Raw genomic sequence first — 10,559 nt, forward strand, 5'->3', positions numbered from 1 at the left:
ACTAAACCTTTTTTTTATCTAATATGTTGTGAAAGCAAAATATATGTGACCCTCCTCCAACTGAAATATCCACTTCTTTATTTGGTTCTTCTCTCAACAACTAGGTAATTTTTTTTTCTGTTTCTTAAGCATACTAACCAAATCCTCAAACTTATTAATAATTAAGTGGCTTTACTTCAACCTTTAACTTCCTTAAATTCTAGAGCATGACACTAAATTTCTTCTTATCCTCTATATGTAAAATTTCATACAATGTAAATCATTGAAATTATTATTTTTTTAAGATTTTTGGAGAACCCTTAAAAAATATAAGGATTGGAAAAATGTCTTGGTGTCTCATTTATATTTCAGTAGTGATCCTATGTTGACAGCTTTTCTTCTCCAACAAGAATATCTAATATTAATACTAATATCTCAGTGTATGCTTATAATTTTATTCCTGTACTTCTATGAGAGTTCATATAATGGTGAAATTCAATAGAGCTTACAATGTAAATATCATTCTGGTATTTCAGGAGTAACTTATTAAACATAATGGAATGTTTTATTTTATGTATCATGTATCAAGCAAAATTAAACATAAGCAGGAAATATATGAACGAATAAATAAATATAAGCATTTTTGAGTAATGCTCATTTAAAATTTCATTCTTCCATTTGACTCGAGATTGAGCATTAATATAGTTCTCAATAACTTACATCATTTCGAGCCTTTAGTTTTCCTGGGTATCTTTGAAATATTCCTCTTTTTTCTCTGTTCATACTACATACCTATAAAGCATGCTACATATATAGAAAAAGGATGAGATAGAGTGGTAAATAGAGATGATTGATAGATGTGTAGAATTGGAAAGATGAAGGAGCAAATAAATGAATAGAATAAATTAATAAATGCACAAGTGAATGAATGAGTGAATGAATGAGTAAATGATGGACTTTTGTTGATGCATCTCCATATCCCATACTTTCTCTTTACGAGTGCCTAGGTTTTACTTTGGATGACCAAGTTACACTTTTTTAGGTTTCAAACAGGGTTGAGTCTGGATTCCACCCTAAGCTCTACTCAGGATGCTCCTGATTAAGCAAATCTTAGTAATTCTATTGTTGCTGTTGCTCTTGACATTGTCAATGTGATTGTTTCAGGCTTGGCAATGGTTTAAAACTAAGATAAACCAACAGATGGTGCTCCTCTGGCCCTAGTGATTGGTTCAGTGGACGTAATTTAGTTCAACTGGAGGGAAGCCTGTATCTTCTCTTAAATAATTATCAACTTGATGCAGTGCTCTTCTTTTAGATGTAAGTAAATAAATGCATGCATGTAGCCCACATGGACAGCCACCTGACAACCATTAGGAAAGACAGGCTAAGGTTAAAGCCAACATAGCAAAGGAGGATTTGAAAGAATTACAAACAAATGGATGTGCAACCTTAAAGATATCAACCTGTGGATCAAGCAGAGTCTTCTTCTGCTCTAGACTTTCCAGCTTATGAGCCAATAAAGTCCCTTTATTATTTATTTTTTTTTTTAATTTTTTTTTTCAATGTTTATTTATTTTTGGGACAGAGAGAGACAGAGCATGAACGGGGGAGGGGCAGAGAGAGAGGGAGATACAGAATCGGAAACAGGCTCCAGGCTCTGAGCCATCACCCCAGAGCCCGACGCGGGGCTCGAACTCACGGACCGCGAGATCGTGACCTGGCTGAAGTCGGACGCTTAACCGACTGCGCCACCCAGGCGTCCCTAAAGTCCCTTTATTATTTAAATGAGGTGAATTTTCTTTATTGGCTCTAACCCATATTCTAAATAACATAGATAGATACAGGTAGATGTATAGGTAGAGAGGGAGGGAGTGGGGGAGAGAGAGAGCACAAGCATTATGATACAGGATAAAGAAATAAGAAGAAGCATTTGTCCTTAGAGTGAAATGGGATAGGTTACTAGAATGAATATTTATCTGTGTGATCTACGAAACATTTGATTTACTCATTGCTATAACACTTGAGATTTCTAAATTCTGTAACCAAGCATTTTATATATGACCATCTTGATCATCAAATCAGTTCATGTGGGTGACAGTTGGTGATCAATCTTCCGATGCAATATTCAAAAGAATACAATGACCATATGTTAGTTGATGCAGTTGAGTTGCATATAAATGGTTGCATTTATTCTGTACTTTGATATTTAGGAAGTAAAAAGACATTTTGTTTTTCATTTTGCAATCCCTAAAAGAACAGCCAAAGGAAATGTTTGCTTCTTAGAGTATGAAATAATAGGAGTTTCTTAGTACAGTGTGAAGCCAGCAAACTTTTTTTTTTGTATTGAAGCATTTTATGAAACAAAATTAAATATCTAAATTTTTTCCAACCAAAATCCAAATAGGACTTTTCACTTATTTTTTCTCCCAGTATTATCATGGCATTATTTGTGGTGTAACAAAATAAATTATACAGATCCAGAAGAATGGGGCTTGAATTCTAGCTTTGCCATTTAACCATTGGTAAACTTAAGCAAGATATTAAATCTCTGTAAATTCCATATAAATTCTATGTAAGCTATACTAATGTGTGTGTGTGTGTGTGTGTATGAGAGACTTATTGTTAACCAGCAATGAGTCCTGGTATAAAGATATGTGTGCCTGTACATATATGATAGACAATTATATATTATGTAAAATAAGTTAAATTAATAAATAAACCTTTCATTGATTACATAATTAGGTTTGATTTAATAATTATCTTGCCAATATTTATTTTGAGTTCAGTACTTTTGGGGACCTGTGATTTTATTTCTACAAGTGACATTACCCATGTGGGCCAGCCACCTTGCAAATAGAATTCATTGGTAAGAAGCAAAACTTTATCTCTTAAAAAAAAAAAAAAAAAAGTAGGAAAACAACCCAATTTTTTAAAGTGAGCCAAAGACCTTAATAGACACCTCACCAAAAAAGATATATAGATGGCAAATCAGCATGTGAAAAAAAATGTTCCACATATGTCATCAGGGAGATGCAAATTAAAACAAGATACCAGGGAGCCTGGGTGGCTCAGTTGGTTGGGCGTCCGAGTTTGGTTCAGGTCATGATCTCACAGTTTGGGAGTTCGAGCCCCGCATCAGGCTCTGTGCTGACAGCTCAGAGTCTGGAGTCTGCTTTGTTTTCTGTGTCTCCCTTTCTCTCTCTGCCCCTCCCCTGCTCTCTCTCTCAAAAATGAATACACATTAAAATTTTTTTTAAGAAATAAAACAAAATAAAACAAGATACCACTACATACATATTAGAATGGCCAAAATCTGTAATACGGACAAAACCGAATGCCAGTGAGGATATGGAGAAGTAGGAACTCTTATTCACTGCTGGCAGGAATACAAAAGGGTCCAGCTACTTTGAAAGACAGCTGGCGGTTTCTTAGAAACAAAAACAAAAACAAAAACTAAACATACCTTTTGCCATCCAGCAATCACATTAGTATTTACCCAAAGAGGTTGAAAATTGACGTCCACCCAAACACCTGCATGTGAATGTTTAGAGCACCTTTATTCATAATTGCCAAAACCTGAAGGAACCAAGATGTTTTTCAGTAGTTGAGTGGATAAATACTCCGTAGCACATCCAGACGATGCAGTGTGATTAAGCACTATATAGAAATGAGCTAGGAAGCCATGAAAAGACATGGAGTCACCTTAAATGGGTACTACTGAGGGACAGAAGCCCATCTGAAGAGGCTACATACTATATAATTCCAGCTATATGACATTCTGGAAAAGACCAAATCAGGGAGACAATAAAAAAGGTCTGTGGTTACCAGGGGTTGGGGATGCATGAAGGGATAAACAGGCGGAGCACAGAGGATTTTGGGGGCATTGAAAATACTCTGGATGATACTGTAATGATGGGCCCATGTTACTTTACATTTCTCTAAAACCACAGAATATACAACACCACGAGTAAACCAGGACATAAACAATGGACTTGGGGTGGTTACGATATGTCAGTGTAGGTTCTTGGATAGTTAACAAATGTCCCACTTTGGTGGGGCATGTTGACAATAAGTGAGGCTGTGCATGCCTCGGGTGGGGAATATGGGAAATCCTGAAGCTTCCTCTCAGTTTTGCAGCGAACCTAAACCTTCTGTCAAATATCTTTGAAAACAAAAACAACAACAAAAAACTTTATGAGAGAGAAGAAGAAAATCACTGGACTTGAGTGAAATATTTAGTTTTGCTCCAGCTCAATTCACAAATGACCTGTGTTATGCTAGTCATACTGCTTAACCTTACAGAGATTCATTTATCTTACCTATAAAATAGGGATAATAAAGCCTAATTCAGAGATGTTTGGAATAAATTATATCACATATGTTTTAGAATCACTTTTGAATTTCAAAAGCAGCACATAAAATTGTGGGACTTCATTTTGAAAGATATAATTAATATATTTTTTAAAGAACCTCCAGTAATCTGTTGCATTTTTAGTGTATCCTATCATCAATATTCCCTGTAAGCATATGAGTGAAGAACTCTTTTGTAAAATTAGGTAAGAGACACAAGGCAGGAAATGGAAAATATAAATGTCACATTGAATACAAAATACAGGTACATATAACAATAATATTTTCTCCCCCATAAGATTCCTTTGCCAAAAAAAAAAAAAGCATGGGTTGGGCAGGATGAAAATCAGTATGTTATGAACTCTATAATTTCTATGTTGTTTTTTTTTTTTCACACTTGATCATAGCCAAAAGGCTGAGAAGCTGTTCTAAGTTTTTTTTTTAACTCCAAGTCCAGAACTATTTACCCAGTCCTAAAGTAGACATCTTCACGTTGATGTTTCAAAGCTATTGAGAAATGAAACTTCCAGACATAAATTCACCATTGTTTCTGACCCAATCTTTCTCCCAGAACTGCCATTCCCTTGATCTCTCTCTCAGTAAATATATCACTCAATCACTTAAGACAGAAAATGGAACATGAGTTTCTTTCTTCCCTCTCACTCCAAGCTAATCAATCACTAAATTGTATTAATACTGCCACCTAAATATTTCTCAAGTTTGTTGTTCTCTTCTCTCACCTCCCTTACCATGCCTCTAAACCTCTTTCATTCCTTACCTATTTTCCTTCAGTAGTCTTCGCTTTGTCTCTTTGGTCCTGTTCTAATTAAAGGGGTCTTCCTAAAATGTAAATCTTAGCCCATGATTCACCTGCTTGTTGTTATTTCCTATTATTTTCAAAACAGTGCAAACTCTTTCTTTGCATGGTTTATGAGGAACTTCATGATCTTGTCCTAGCGGACAAGATCCTACTGGATCTTGTCTCTGGTCTTTGTCTTCCATTTCTTCCCACCCATACCTGGGCAAAATTACTCCAGTTTACTTCCTCTCATATCTTAGGATACTGCCATGCTGCTTTGTATCAATCACATGACAATAACTCAGCTGACTTGCTCCATTCATCACCAAGGTCCCTCAGCTTATGTACTGTATACTTGCAGCCTTTCCTGACAGCTCAAAATTTAGCTGGGGAGTTTTTCTTCCATGAACAGCTTATCCTGCTGTATTATCATTTGATGCCTATAGTCCCCAATGGCCCCTGAGCTTTGTGAACATAAGGTCCACACTGACCTGTTCACATTGCATTCTTATCACCTAGACTGGTGCCTAGAGCATACACATCAGATTCTCTAAGCACATTTAGTGAAATCAGGACCTTTATGGCTTTAATGAATTTAATTCGATGATCTAAACCTTCTTGGTGAAAGTGTTGTATGCTAGCCAAATAACCACACATTCTATTCTTCACTTATGTTTAGTTGAAGCTCACACTGAATGAATTCCTTACAACTCAGAAGAAATGTTCTGACTTGAGTCCTAGCAAGGGTAACTCCTGACTCTGACCTGACTTGGCTTCTAACACCTGCATCTTTGTTTTCTAAGACAAAGTTGAATCTTGCAATAAACCTTAAGGGGAAGGAGGAACTGAGTTGGGCATGGTTCCTAAAATTCCATTGGAGAAGCACATGTGAAAGAAACCTTCCTGGGAATTCCTCTGAGCTTCCAATTCTGAACCATGGTGACATTTTATTTCAGATTTCTGAGTAGGCAGCCTGTTTAATAACAAAATAATGTTAGGAAAAAGTCATTAAAGCTTCATTTGCTGTCCACCTATTTGGGATAACGTGAGAATATTAACTGTTCCAGAAAAGGAATAGAAAACAAACTGAAGGTACTAATTAGCATGAATTATTAATAGAATTTATTAACAAAAATCCCATCTTATTTTTTTTCTCATTAAGCATTTGTTTTAATGGGTCTTGAAATTTTGTAAAACGATTTTCAGTCAAGTTGTTTCCATTAAAAAAGTACTGATTTTAAAAATTAGTAACTTAAAACTCTCTCTCTCACACACACACAGTTCAGAAATCATTTTTCCTTCTGAGGTTTTATGATGCATGGTTATCATTAACCAGTCTTTTCTATCAAGCTTAAATGGCCAATTGACACAAACAGTCCTAAGACCACTCTTCCCCCACTGTTACTATTGGGGTGGCAGGTATTGGGGATAATATGATTTAGCATTCTGAGCTTTCTGGGAAGACTTGGTGACCTTGCCAGCTCCAGCTGCCTTCTGGTCCACTGCTTTGACGACACCCACAGCAACCATCTGTTTCATGTCATGAATAGCAAAACGGCCCAGAGGAGAGAAACTCTCAAAACACACACAGGGTTGCCAGGAACCATATCAACAATGGCAGGATCATCAGATTTCAAGGACTTAGGGCCATCTTCCAGCTTTTTCCCCAGAATGATGATCAATCTTCTCCTTCAGCTCAGCAAACTTTCAGGTAATTTGAGCTGTGTGACAACACAGCACAGGTGCCTATCCAGCACTGATTTGGTCTGGATGGTTCAGGATGATCACCCGAGCCATCAAGCCAGCTGTTTCCAATGGTGGCTCATTTTTGTCAGCAGCCATACTGCCATGACAAACATCTTTGACAGATATGTTCTTGACACTGAAGCCCACGTTGTCACCAGGAAAGTGTCATGGTGCCTTTCAACAGATTTTGCTTCAGTTGTAACGCTGACTGGAGCAAGGGCACCACCACGCTGGGTTTGAGAACACCAGTCTCCACTGGGCCCACAGGGACAGTACCGATTTCACCAATTTTGTAGACGTCCTGGAAGGGCAGACACAAGGGCTTGTTGGTTGGATGAGTTGGTGGCAGCATGCAATCCAGAGGTTCAAGCAGTGTGGTTCCACTGGCATTGCCATCTTTACGGGTGACTTTCCAACCCTTGAACCAAGGCACGTTAGCCCTTGGCTCCAGCAGGTTGTCACCATTCCAACCAGAAATTGGCACAAATGCTATGTCCAGATTGTTGCCAATTTTCTTAATGTAGGTGCTGATCCCTTAACAATCCTCATATCTCTTCTGTTTCAGTATCTCTTCTGTAGGGTGGTTCAGGGAATCCATTTTGTTAACACCAACATGTAGGAGTTTCACAGCCAGGTGTGGAAGCCAGAAGGGCATGCTCACGGGTCTGCTCATTCTTGGAGACACCTGCTTCAAATTCACCAACACCTGCAGCAACAGGCAGGACAGTACAGTCAGCCTCAGATGTGCCTGCAAGCATGTTTTTGATGAAGTCTCTGTGTCCTGGGGCATTGGTGATGGTCACATAATGCTTGCTCGTCTCAAATTTCCACAGGGACATATCAATGGCGATACCATGTTCACTTTCGGCTCTCAGTTTACCCAAGACCCAGGCATGCTTGCAAGGGTTTTTTCTCAGCAGCCTCCTTCTCCAATTTTTTCTATAGTTCCTTTGTCGATCCCACCTCAGTAATAGGTCAGATGACCAGTAGTGATAGACTTGCCTGAATGTATATATCCATGACAAACATGTTGCTTTGAGTCCTTTCCTTTCCCATTTTGGTTTAGGATTAGTGGTGGTTTTTATGTCACCTGTGGTCTGGCAGCAAAGCTGTATGAAAAAGCTCATTTTATTATTTTTAAAAATTTAAATAAACAGATCCCTATGAAAGATGCATGGATAGCATAATTATATTCTGTTCACCTTTATGAAATTTGAAACATTTTTTCTTTCTCTAAAAAGGAAAGCATACTTATTATTATTGTTATTATTATTGTTATATCACTTTATTTTTAATATCTTTCATAAAGATTGCTTAAAGACTAGAAGAAATTATAAAAAGAGCTTTTAGGAAATAAGATATAAAAGGAAAGGTTAGTAATCTAGCATGGGCATATTCTCTGTTAAAGTTAAACTTTGCATTCAAAAATTTTAAAAAATCTTCAGGATTGGTAGACCACACCAAAGAAATTTTGAGATCTGAAGAATATAAAAATCAAAAATATTAATTACAGCAAATCTGAATATATGAAAGACATTTAGTTTGTCCTGGATAAATAAGAAGAAAATGTCTCAAATTGATTTTTTATTTTTTATTATTTGAGACAGAGCAAGTGTGGAGAAGGGCAGAGGGGGAGAGAGAATCTGAGGCAAACTCCACGCTCAGCCCAGTGCTGGACATGGTCAATCCCATGACCCTAGAATCATGACTGGAGCCAAAATCAAGAGTCTGGCACCCAATCAACTGAACCATCCAAGCACCCCTCCAATTGATTTTTATTTTACTCAGTCCTCTGAACTTTGATACTTAATTCTGAAAGGATGGCCTGGCAATCCTTCTGCATACTGGATACAATGCTATCAGAATATCTTCTTCCCTCACCCCTCCTTAAGAAATTACACACCTTCAATATATCCAAGGAAAATAATTTACGCTTTCCTTATTACTCTTGTGTCCTCCAGGTGGTATAGTCTATATAGTGTAGTGCCTTATAGTAACACGTTACAAAATGGAAAGTAACTTTTTTTGTCATTTTTTTTTTCTATCTTCTTTGCTACCAGCCATGGAAGACTAACACTGCTAAAAATAATACTTAGCTCAATGAAGGGATCATTACATACTTGTAACAGAAGGTAACTCTGTGGCCAGCCTCTGCCAAGTGAGTCTTAAAATACATACATCCTCCAAATGGTATGTATTTTGAGTAACTACAATTGTATTGCTTCAGGCAAAGTACTTGCAGACCTAAGACCAGACTGGCAGAATGTGCTGAACAATTAACTTTTGTATTAAATTAGAACTACTTTCTTTTAATTTCAGTTGATCGTAAGGCATAAAAGATAAAGAAGTTAAAAATAGCTGAAGGGTGTATGACAGAAAAATAAGTCTTCACTGTTTCAAATTTACTAGTAATTAAGACAGCTGTGTGAATAATGAAACATGCATAAGTCAATTTTCCCTCCCACCATATATTCAGGGAATTTTGACCTGAGTTTATAAAAGATCATACATTCACACAAGGAAGTTTGGATTTTTTTTTTTTTAATTTAAGGAAAATGCCATAAGTTCTTGCTTGTACCATATTTGTTAATTGTAGAGAAGTTAAGTGATACAGTATTTAAAATTTTTTTTAATGTTTATTTATTAAAAAAATTTTTTTAACGTTTATTCATTTTTGAGAGACAGAGAGAGACAGAGCATGAGCAGGGGAGGGGCAGAGAGAGAAGGGGACACAGAATCCGAAGCAGGCTCCAGGCTCCGAGCTGTCAGCACAGAGCCCGATGCGGGCCCGAACCCACAAACCGTGAGATCATGACTTGAGCTGAAGTTGGATGCTTAACTAAGCCACCCAGGCACCCCAGTGATACAGTATTTTTAAAGAAGTAAATTAAAGTTGCTCAAACCCAGTAATTACTATTATAAAGTTTGGATTTTATTATATACAAATTTATTCAAAACTATATTCTATATAAATGCATTTAAATTTAGGGTAATGATATATCTATATCTATATCTATAGATAGATATAGATATAGATAATTTTTCAAGACAGAATTTCAAAGCAAAGTATTAATTTGAACAATATTTATTGGCATTTTTGTATCATATATGAGACATTATGGCAGGTATGGGAATAGAGATGTGTGTAAAACATAATCACTTTCCTCAATACACAGACTAGGAAGTAAAATAAAGAAGATTACTGAATACTTGCTATATACAGTAGAAAGTAATAGGTTAAAAGTGTATAAGAAATACTATTTTTTGAGGGTGAGAATGAATCATTGTCAAGGGGAGGGGGCCGAGAGACGGGGAGACACAGAATCCGAAGCAGGCTCTAGGCTCTGAGCTGTCAGCACAGAGCCAGACCAGGGGCTCGAACTCACAATCTATGGATGACTTTCACCAGTGACAGTTGAGGTAGAGAAGGAACAGTCTTGCCTTCTATGGCATGAATGTTGACGTGTTGAGGGATTATCAACACTCACTTTCTCAGGCCTCATCTTCAACATCTCTCTAAACCCTCTGGGTAGCACCCTCAGGAACTTCTGCTTTTTATAACACCACTGCACAACAGAAATACAATGACAGCTACAAATTTCATTTAAAATTTTCCAATAGCCACATAAAAAGTAAAATGAAACAGAAGAAATGAATTTTAATGGCATTCTAAACCAATATACCT

At 36.9% G+C, this 10,559-nt stretch overlaps 1 pseudogene; it reads right to left on the bottom strand.

Annotated features, from left to right (window-relative positions):
- Positions 1–6,532: 6,532 nt before the first annotated feature.
- LOC112859279 (elongation factor 1-alpha 1 pseudogene) lies at positions 6,533–7,930 on the bottom strand (annotated as a pseudogene).
- Positions 7,931–10,559: the final 2,629 nt, after the last annotated feature.

Source organism: Puma concolor, chromosome F2, assembly GCF_028749965.1.
Source record: "Puma concolor isolate L17-30 chromosome F2, mPumCon1.1.hap2, whole genome shotgun sequence".
NCBI lineage: Eukaryota > Metazoa > Chordata > Mammalia > Carnivora > Felidae > Puma > Puma concolor.